This window comes from the organism of the source record quoted next, unplaced genomic scaffold, assembly GCF_019419815.1.
Source record: "Pyrus x bretschneideri cultivar Hongxiangsu unplaced genomic scaffold, Pyrus_bretschneideri_v1 Contig9, whole genome shotgun sequence".
Taxonomy (NCBI): domain Eukaryota; kingdom Viridiplantae; phylum Streptophyta; class Magnoliopsida; order Rosales; family Rosaceae; genus Pyrus; species Pyrus x bretschneideri.
Window position 1 is genome coordinate 5,296,398 of NW_025999831.1, and position 11,073 is coordinate 5,307,470.

Sequence of the window (11,073 nt, forward strand, 5' to 3'; positions counted from 1 at the left end):
CGCATTTTAATTTGTTTTGATACCTTTTTGAAGCCTTTTGACATGAAAAAAATTTGGGTACCCAGCGATTTTATTGATCTCTATTTTATCATAATCTTTTCAAAATAGTCACTACTTGCATCGAGCTTACCGTAAACGTTATCAACCTTTTTATCTATATTAGCCGAACTTAATGTTGGAGCAATATTAGAAAATATAAAAATAACACAAGAATTCCATTAATAATAATCATAAAAAAATTCACAAAATCAATTTATGCATGAGATTAATATAAACAACTAGAGAAAAAGTTAGAAAAACTGACAAACTTGGAGATTGAGGCTTGCATAAATGCAATGTCCTAAAAATAGAATTTTGCCCCTACTCTTGTGCTTGTAATTCGGTAGGCATCCGTCTCTCAGGATTCAACAATCTATAATTTGAAGTCAAAACACTTCAATATTCGGACTCTAGCGAACTTCATATATTCTGTACTCTCAAGACACGACTCGGATTTTGACTAACAAAGAGTAAAGGACATTGGAGAAAACTCTTTTCTTCGGTCCATTAGATTTGTGGGATGTTTGAGTTTATATAGAACTCAAGCCACCCCTTTTGAAACATTGTGACCGTTGCCTAAAGTTCCAACAAACAGAAAATTAAATATTATAATATTAATTATAATATATAATTTCCAACAATCCCCCACATGAATGAAAAATTAGGAAGAATTTAAGAGTACAGACGGGCAAGAGATGTATCGGGAGATGTGTCTTTTGGACTTGAACCTACCCTAGTGAATATTTATCGGATTTACTTGGTAACGCAGTGAATATGGATTCATCAACTGTTCACCACAGCAGTAAACCGAGATAATAAGCAACACACATTACTAATCCTAATATTTTCCAGTTCATATGGTTGTGTTCATTTTGGTTCTGAACAAATCCCGAATTCATGAGAGCTTTAGAGAATTTAGCCATCTCATACTCATAGAAGCGACCCACTTCTACTCTCACATAGGTGACCACTGATAAGAATACTCTGCAATATTCCTCTTATTTATAAGATATCACTGTCATTAAATATAAATATACATCCTAAAACTTCTGAAGACAACACACTTCTTCCATCATAGGAATGAGGTATATAGTGTGTTAACTTCTTTGAATCATGCCCAACCAATTTGCCTATTGAACTTAGACCATGGGATCTCTAATCAACTAAGTTAGGTTTCAGTACGGCTGATTCATTAGTTATATTGGTTTTAGCCTCATTCCCCTCGATGATCAACTTACTCTCTAGTCTAACCTTTAATAATTGGATCCACCACTAGGTTGACTATCATTAATGGTGTGTACAATCCATCTTATGAAATTATATTTCATACGAGAGTAGTTGTTTGACATTGTTTGAAATGTGAAGTCCTCAAAATTATATTAGGACTTAATTACTAAGTAATTTGCTAACACTAAGCACTTGGGTAAACTCCCCCACATTTAAGGTATTTGTAAGAAGGTCTCTAACCTTACCATGCCTTAAACAATTACTCATTACAAGAGATGGCATCTTAAATGTCGTTCAATTAGCAAATTACTTTTAACCAACCCCCACAATTCTTTCATAAATGTAGTTTCTTTTAATACTATCATTAAATCGATCACATTTTCCACTTTAAGAAGTAAGGAACAACTAAGACAGACTCTATCTATCTTTTTAGGCATTCACGCCTCACTAGAATCCCCGCCAAGGAATGTCAACTCCCTTTGAATATAGGCCTTAATTTGCCTATACCATTGTAAGAGAGATAATTTTTTCTCTCTTTCTAGAAGCATTTTTTTTTCTTTTTTTAGACTTCTTAAGTTGACATATAATCTCAATGATAGCCAAGTCACTCCCCCACACTTCACATGCATTGTGGTTACTTTTAATGTTATTAATAACTCTTTCATCATACATCATTCTTGAGAAGAAAGTCGATGAAAATAGACTTTCTATATCATATCTATCTTTACTTGTTAGGAGGTCTTGACAACTTTCAAGGTTCCCATTGTTAAAGACTCATCTATAGAGTGCTTTTAAGTCTTTCAATTAGACCTTGCCCCCTACAATCCAATTGTCATCTTCCAGAGTTGAATAACTCATGCAAAATAAGTTTAACATGCATTTTTGTTACAGCGTAATAATGGGTTTTGACAACATCAAAATGTGTGTGTCCAGTTCTCTTAGGGTTATATACCCTTTCATTTGAATACAACTCATTCCAATGGATGAGGTTTGAGAATGTATTCTATCAATTAGAAATGCAAGTTGTTCGTGTGAAGTAAATTTTCTTGCGAACACAAAAATCATACTTCTCATGAAATCACACACACACACATGGCAAAGCCTCTCAATTAGTTGTGACTTATGGTACGATTCATGTAATCCAACATATGTGTTTGGCTGTTTTACCAATTAACATATCTTTTCATTTTAAATGCAAAAGATACACCATTTACGTCTTTAGCAGGAAGACGTGATTGTCAACTGCAAACTGATGCCATTCATAGACACCGTTGATCTCTTTCGTTAGTTTGAAAAAGATCAAGGCATAACCCCATCTCTGTAACTCAATATAGTTACTAACAAAAGACCCATAAGTCATCATGCCCTTTCAACATTTTTGGAAAGATGGCATCTACTTAGTCTTTCGTGCATTTGTTCGGATTTGAACAATCATAGCCGTTCCCTTTTGGGCTTAGCAGGAAGGACGTAATTTCCAGCCTACCACATTCTTTCGCCAATCAATAACCAATATGAGCAAACATTATGATTTATATTCAAATAATTAAACATATGCCTGATGACATACGGTTTGGATTGTCAAACCGCTCTACCACTTTGTTTTATTCCAGAAACCAATCGGCACTCAAAAGGTTTAACATGAAAATTACAATCAATTGTTCCAGATACATTCCTTCAAATATGTGTGCGCATTCTTTGGTAAATTATATAACATCTGAAATTGGTTTGTCAAACAAAGAGATAACTAAATAATTAATTGTCAGCATGCACCAAGATTAATATCATAATCATGAATCGTGATTCATATGAAAACGAAAATACCAATCAGTACTATGGTAAGAATACGATTCATTAGACAAGCAAATGCACCGCTTCGAATATGACAGATTACTAGTATACTACGTCAATCTTGAGAAAAACCAAAATATAGTCATGCAATTAAACATGTAATGTCTTTGAGTAGTGAATTAATATATGATAATATATCCAGCACCGTTGTAATCAATATGGATAACAATATTAGACGCAAGTCATACTTCCATAACGATCATCATGTGCAATGATCTAAAGATCATCAACAACTTGTTTGATGATTTTTTTTCTCTTTTCTGTTTTACGTATACTGCATGTACGTCTTACATCCCACAATCTTTCAAAACATATTTTCTAACAATTGCATATAAAATTTTTGTCTTTAGATTGTTGGAGCAATATTAGAAAATATGAAAATAACACAAGAATTCCATTAATAATAATCATAAAGAAATTCACAACATCAATTTATGTATGAGATTAATATAAACAACCAGAGAGAAAGTTAGAAAAACTAACAAAGTTGGAGATTGAGGCTTGCATAAATGTAATGTCCTAAAGAAAGAATTTCGCCCCTTTTGAAACATTGTGACTGTTGTCTAAAGTTCCAACGATCAGACACAACTCATGAATTTGAATTCAACTATGACACATGACTCTTATTTTTCATTCATATAAAAATTAAATATTATAATATTAATTATAATATATAATTTCCAACACTTAAGACCTCCTCTAAGTGAGAGGACCAATACCACTAAAACAGTTAGTAACTATGTAATTTTTTGTTTTGTTTGAATTGAAGCAATAATCTGTTTGCTGGAGGTCTCTGCTTGTTTAGTGGATTACAAACTTTGGGAATGAGCCTGAAACTTAATGGGAATGTTAATTTTCTTACGGAGAACTATGTACGAGAAAGTTTATGCAACATTATATAGTGTGAGAATTATGTATTCGGAACACAAGCAATGCACCTCATAATATATGTCGACAGAGGATAGATTTTTTAGATGTCATTTCACTTGTATTATGATATTTAGTGTACCAACTTGTGTGCCGAATACACTTAACATTCTCCCCTCAGTAACAATGCTGATGAAAGAAAGAAAAGCCCGAAATTACACAGAATGACAAATGGAAATAAAATATATTTCCTTGTTACCATTTCCCAACATTTCCAAACGATGCAATGGAATAATTTCATTTCCAACCTTAGGAATATGCATGGAAAGTCCATTCCAAAGATTCCATTCTGCAAAACCAAAGAGGTTAGGGGTTAGAAGTAATAAAACATAAGAAATCGGGTGCAGAGTTAATGCTCTAACAACTTGAGTTACAAACTATATTGTACTTCAAACTAATTTATTAACGTGATTACTTTCACGTCTACCATGTAATTTTCATAATAAGTTATATTTAAACCTTCCATTCATGATTTCTTTTTGAAATAAAATTTCATTTTATGTACAAAAGAGTTCTATTATCTAATCCATCTCATCGTGCCCTAGTTCTTATTCTTCTTCTAACCATGTCCTAACTCCTTAGTAGTTAATTACGTTTTAATAGTTAATTATTCATTCAAGAAGTGAAATGGACTAACTACATGTCACATTCTTCAACGTTGGGGTGATTTTTATTATGAGTCGTGAAGTTTCTATTTCCTCGCATATCATGAGATGGTAGTTGGAAGCACCGAAAGAATAAGATGAGAGCAATTAAAATGGATACGAATCCAACCCCATTTTTGGTTGTGTTAAAGTGTATCTTGGATGGATGGAACATGATTTTATTTAGTTTCGGCCCATCGAGGTTTGAAATCGGGGTTCCAAACAAATTATGTATTTTCCAGATGATTGTTAGTTGTTTGAGAATTGAGATGCCTTTTCTAAACATACTACCTTTTCTAAACAATACCATAAAAGAAAGAATATGGAAAAGTAGCTTTTACTGAGCATATATGCACATTATAAGGAGGAGATAGTTTGAAATAAGAAGCAGCACCTTCAACCATTTTACTCAAATGCCGATATAAAACTTGTGTAGACATAAATCAACCACATCTAGTAAGAATACGGCACATGGACTACAAGCTCAAATATGAAGGTTTTACCCTTGACGTTGAGAGTAGACCACACATGAAACCTAATGGTTAGAGCAATGTCTGTCCCTCTAGATCTTGAGCTATTGGGACCAGGTAGATATCTTGGTGTCCTTTGGGCCTACGATATTAACATCCTGCCACTGCGCCCTCCTCGGGCTTAAGGAGGCATGACTAAAAACTGTTTAAGTGAAAATGTTTTTAAAATCAATCTTTAGTAAAAATTCAAATTAATCCTAAAAAAACACTTGAAGTGCTTTATGTATTTCTTACAAAAAATACTTCAAATACTTTTGGAATCACAATATATTTTTTATAAGTGATTTCAATTATTTAAAGACACTTTCCAACCAAGCCTTTAAAATTTAGTAAGCGGAAGGAGAGAGATGAGAGAGCGTCAAGGTTTTCCATATTAAAAAGTAAAACAATAAAAATAAATAAACAAATAAATAAATAACTATTTTATGTCCTTTTTCATAATTGGAAAGGGGGTTTGCACCTAGACATCTCTTAACTTGGACAGTAAATTCTACATAGAACACCTAGAATTAATAGTTTCACGATAATACCAACTAGTACAACGGTCTAGCCATATTTTTCTTCATTTGTAAGTGAGATATCTTGTCTTCAACTCAAATGAATGACGATAACGTTGACTATATTTGTATCAAATTTGATACCTAGTTAGTGGCTGACCCATTATGTGGTCCCTTTCCTCTTAAAGTAGAAAATCATTGTATAAAAAGAAGGGTTAACTACATATAACTACCTAACCTTCATGGGTAATTCCAAAGTGGTCTTAACATTTTTGTAACATTCCAAATATTAACCTCTAAAGTTATAAAAAATAAAATAAAATAGACATCTATTAGGTCATGAGCGTTAGGTGATGACTTGAATAATTATTGAAGCATGATTTCACTCTCCCGCAATCTAATCTCCAAACCGATCCCTTTTCACTTGACAAAGTTAGTGATGTGTTGACTAAGAATTGTCAATTTAGGGATTCAAAACTCTATAAATGACTTAGTGAAAATTAGCTCTACTACTATTTGTTCACACTATCACTTAACAGTAATCACATCATCAATCAATGTTAGTGACGTCATCACTTAACGAGTGTACATTTTTCAAAACGTTATATAGTTATTTAGCATGTTTTAAAATGTTGACATCAATTTGAAATCACCTCTAAAAATTGGATAGTTCTTTCTATTTAACCCACAATTATTGTTTCACATTAATACCAAATTATTTGTCATACCGTGGGTTTTTATATTTTTATTTAATAGTAACCAATTATCACATCACAAAATATATTTACTTATTGCTAGTTGGATTTACATTTTTATCCATCCCATTTATTTTTATTAAATACCAACTAGTGATTACTATAGCTAGCAGGATTTGTATTAATCACTTGTACAAGACGAACTTTGAAATAGGACCCATATCCAATGCTAGGAAGTACATACTCCATTCTTTTATAAAACAGACCACAAGAAAGGGTTTTCTGATGTCGGCATAAGAGGTTTAGGTTTCTAAAACAAGGAGGTTGCAAATTTCTTCCTTCGCTTTTCTCGTTGACGAGGACCACCGATCGAGGTGTGTATTTTCTTGTCTTTGCCTTTTTGTTTGTCTTCGTTGTCTGCAAAACACTTTTTTCCTTGATTTTCTTGTAGGGACTTAATACTTATTGCGTTTTATGCAATTTTCAAACATGAAAGGTAATGTAGTAATTATGAGCAACTAAATTCTTAATCATGAGATAAATTACATTTTCGATATGGATGTTTTGTTTAAATACAAGCGCTTTTGGAGGAGATGAATTTCGAACATAAGATGTTGACTGCAATGGTAAACGTAGGTTTTGCTGCCTCTTAGGAGTGTTTCAATTTCTACATGTTAATCATATTTTCCCATTCATCTTTTTTTTTTTTTTTCATACCCCACCCCTCCCGCGCGCGGAAGGATGGGGGCTGCGAAACAAAATTCTAAAAGAAAAAGACCTAAATACTCTTTTAACCCACTAACCTTTTGAAGTTGCTCTTTCCTTTCTTCTGCCACCTCATTTTTCTTTCTCCTTTCCTTAACTCTCACACTAAACTTCATACAAAGCAAAAAGGTAAGATATAAGATTAGTTGCTCTACTGTCGTGCCCACGTAAAATGGATAATACTTAGCTAATCATTAGCAAGTTTATATTCACTTTCAGGTTTGGCCAGTCAAAATATGACATATGTTTCTTATTTTTAAAAGTCCAAGAAAAACCAAATAACATATGCACTATTTTTTAAAACAATAAACATTTATTAAAATATCATTGGGCCAAATCCAAAAAGTGAGTATATGAAGTACTCATTAATGGAAAAGAAGCATCGTCGGATCCTTTTCCCGAGGAACATAAGAATCCTGCGATTGTGATCGTTCATCGTACATCGTGCAGTTAATTTTTGTTAGGTACTATTTATATTTAATTTTAAATTTTAAATTTTGAAATGATTCATGATGTACAATAAACTCGGTCACGATCCTGGAATCCCTAAGATCCCTAGAAAGAAAAAAAATCTGAGGATGCTTTTCCCTCATTAGTGAGCACCTAAATATTATCCAAAAGATCAAATCTCACATCGCTCTTTGGAAGTCAGAAAAAGATTATTGTGTCAGTTATCTTTCAAATTAGCCTTTTGTTTGGTGTAATTCACATCATGTAATGTAAGCCATGTAGGAAGTACGTGAACGATTCATTTCCTTATTATTATATATTGACATCCAAGTTTTATTTTCTAAACTTTCCTTCTTAGACAATCTCCAACCCTTATGTTAAAATTTAAAAATTTAACCCATAAATAGACTTTCTCATTCAACCTTTTTGGGTTAAATTTTTACTTCTAGATTATTAAAAAATGAATTTAGGATAATTTTTTTCTTCTTAAAGTAACTTTAAAAAGAAAAATATGCAGACCATCCTAATTTAATTTTATAAACATTTTAACCTAAAAATATTTAAATTCCATTAAATATTGAAAAATCACTAAACCGATACCTTGAAACTCGTGGAACACCATGAAAGAATATGAAACACATAAAAATAATTTGTTTTAATTACTTTAGCCGTTGGATTTAAATTTAGACCGTTAGATTTTTTTTTACCGTTGGATTTGATCAAGTTAGATCTTTACCGTTGGATTCAATGAATTTATAAATATAAATCTAAAAAAATATACATATATTATGGTCCAGCCCCACTAACCCAGGGAGAAATCCTAGGCTAAATTTGCCCCAAAAATGAGTTTTAAGTTTTAACTCATATTTGCTCGATGGAAACAAGTTGGGGTAAGTTTAAAACCTAAAATTTGAGTTTTACTGCAAGGATTGAGTAGGTCTTAGTTTAGTATTAACTTTTCTTTTGCACTAATTTGATCTTTTATAAACATTCTCGTGTAGATGAATAATTATTATTGTGGAAGAGGAAAGGCTAAAATGAGTTCCTACATAAACAAGAATAATACCGAGAAAGAAGTCAAATCTCTAACTGATTATTTGCCACAAAATGTAAGCCGGAAGCGAAGGTCGACCAAAACGCAGACACCCCTTGTTAGAGGACAAAGAAGAAAAACTAACTTCATGAAAGATGACTTGCCTACAAATCCATTGGAGAGTCATGCTTTGGATGATATGACCTGCACAAAAGAAAATAAGGTGGAAGAGATTAAGAGTACACAAGTAAAGAAGCCTTGGATTTTTAGATATCACATTGAAGGTCCAATTCCGGATGTTGATGCATTGTTGAAGGATTCAAGTCTTTTTGAGAATTTCTTCGAAGATATTCCTGATGATTGCAGTTCAGACAGTGAATAAGATTATTCGAGGATTTTTTAAAGTCGGGATTCTCAATTTGACTCATGGTTGTGTGGTTGTTTTTTCTTTTTCTTTTTTTTTTTTTTTTTTTCTTTTTTTTTTTTTTTTTTGCAAGTTTTATTTTCTTTGGTCGACTTGTCGGAAATTATAAAAGGGAAAGTCTTATTTACTTGGGGATTTTGTTTTATGTTATAAAGATGCAGCTAATTTCTTTGCTCTCAAGAAATTTGGTTTCCTTATTTCATTAGGTTTACTTGCTCAATTAGGCTTGTATTTTGTGCTCTAATATCTTCATATGGAGAAGAATAAAAATGTTTGTGAACCTGAGATTTTGAAATACTTTGTCTAACTCGAATTAACTAGTTTTTCAACAGTTGTTAACTTGAAATGATAAGCTCCACAAGTCAAGCTGATTGTTAAAATGAACTTGGGACACAGATTACTTTAGAAAAGAAAAAAAAAGAAGTGGATCCCTTTCGTGGCCCGTAAACAAATTAGTATCGGCGTGTACCTCGTATTAATCTGGGAAAAAATACACAAGTTTTGAAACCATAATCTCTTCTCCTTCTGTCATTAATTGCATTTTGAGATTTTTTTTTTTTTTTAACAAAACATTTTGAGATATTATTATAGCGTATTTGCCACTTTCGGAGTAAAAAATATGTAGACAGAGCAACTAAGGCCTTTGACCATCTTTTTTTAAACTTCATCATCAAAATGCTTCAACGACCAAATTCATTTATATATTTTCTCTTTTTGTAAATTTATTTTCAAAATTTTAATAATCACATGCATAATATGTGTACAGTTGCTAGTTGTCTTTCATTTTTGTGTCCAAAACAAAATATATATATGATGAACGGAACATTAAATAAAAGACATTAAGACATAAATTTCACAAATGTGATAGCCAAAAGACTTACATTAAATAAAAGACATTAAGACATAAATTTCACAAATGTGATAGCCAAAAGACTTAGGTTACATAAAAGTTCATCATAATCTAAAGACAAATATAAAAACAAGACCCGACAAAAGCAAATTAATAGACAAGGCATAACATGATTCTAGATAGTACTGCAGACTGCAATTTACACACTAGATCGACCACTTAAGTTTCTTTATGTCTAATTAGTTTTATTAAAAAATTGTTTTATTAAAAACAACGTACATATTATTCTTTATAAATCTATTCAGAGCAAGCCTCCAACAAGATTAGGGTTCGATGGATTGAGAGAGGTCAAGCAGAAGAGTTGTTGTTAAACCCAGCATTTCTCTGGTACTGCCTAATTTGTAGGAGCCTACATGACATGATTGTTTCAATTAAAAAGATCGAATCCAGCAATGTCTACATGGGGGCTAACCAGACCTTGGTGGCCAGAACGCCTATCAGCATCATTAGCGGGAAGAGGTCCCCAAAAAAAAAAAAAATATATATATATATATATATATATATTATTTGTAGGTCTGAGGTTTTGGAAGCTAAACATTTTGCCTCTAGCCTCACCACTCAATTTTCACCTCAGCTCCTTCGTACTACTTCTTATAAGCTCCAACCCTTCATTCTTGCTCTCGTCTAACGGACACTCCCGCCAGTTTTCTGCCACGCTCGCCTTCATAAGCTAGGTCATGTGCTTGCCGAGCTTTCCTTCGATATTGGCCAACTCTATCACCTTTATCAGCTCAAGATTGCGCTCACTCAGATTCACATTACGGTAAGCCTCGACATGCAATGTTGCGTATCAAAACCCATGATCAGCTGGTTGTGTGAGGGTCTAATCTGGAACATATCAATCACCATCTGGAAGCACCAGTGACCAAAGCAAAAGACCTTTTTGCTCGGTGTGAAGACAATGAGGAGGGCAGTATCTGAACCACACAGGGTAAAGAGTTCGATGGTCTTTCTGAAAAAGGCCATACCTCCGCTTAGAGAAGGTTAACTGGAGATTGACCTCATTCGTCATCTCCACCCTTTGACGATCCATACTCTTTCGATCCGTGGCCATCACTTAATGGTTTTATTGCGTGTAATTTGT